Genomic DNA, 982 nt, shown 5'->3' with positions numbered 1-982 from the left:
AGTGGTTTCCATTTGGGGGGGGGGGATTCTTTGTGAATCAGATGTCTATGTCCTGTGTCAGGGTTCCCCAAGAACATGGAGCTGAGAGGTAACACCATCTCCTCCCACTGACCCAGCATTCCCCTCACTGTCTGTCACTGATCCAGCAAATCTCCCCACCTCCCTTCACTGACCCAACAACCCCTGCCCCACCAGCCCCCTGTCACTGGCCTGCCCAGACTGCAGTACTTGATACTCTAGTCTAGGGCCTCCAGGCAAGCCAATGTCACCGCTGCAGGCTCACTGCTGATGAGCTCAAACATCAGTAGTACAGGGCTCTCCAGTAAGTTTTTCTACTGGGTGAATTCTCCCAGATCATTTGGACATATAAACATGGTCTTTCTCTCTTCCTCTTTGCACAGGAACAAATTAATTGTCTTACTGGATTGCAACAGTGCTCTATTTAGTATTTTGTCTCTACCATCCAGGAGGTTACAGAAAGTTTAATCCAATGGTAAAAGAAACAGAGGCCTCTGGAGCTTCTTCTGTTGCTCACTCCCCTGCCATTACTGATAGCAGCACCAAGCAGCCACATGAGAAAATTCACTACCCCAATCGGTACTGAAATCTTTGCCAAATTTCCCAGATGGACTGAATGGACATAGAAGCCAAATTATTTGCTCAGCTTCAGGGCTTCCATAAAGTAATGTATGCTTCTTGAATTGAAGCCATCCACTAATATTTTAATGTCATGATATTGATAGGAATGTATTTTGATTATTGAACAGTTTGTGTGCAGGGGATATGGTTTTGGTGAAGATATAAAAAGTAAAAAGGGAAGAATAGAGAGCTATCCTGAAGTACTACTCTCTTAAGACTTCCCATTAAATATTTATAACTGGATGCTGAGAGAGATGAGAAAATTGGAAGAAATAAGTCAATAACTGTAAATCCAATATATTGCAATCCTTCTAAGGTGGGAGATGTATACAGCTCTTAAAGT

The sequence above is a fragment of the Gavialis gangeticus genome, unplaced genomic scaffold, assembly GCF_001723915.1.
Source record: "Gavialis gangeticus isolate Ggan-Ray unplaced genomic scaffold, GavGan_comp1, whole genome shotgun sequence".
Classification (NCBI taxonomy): domain Eukaryota; kingdom Metazoa; phylum Chordata; order Crocodylia; family Gavialidae; genus Gavialis; species Gavialis gangeticus.
The sequence above is the reverse complement of the archived record's forward strand: the minus strand, read 5'-3'. Positions refer to the sequence as shown.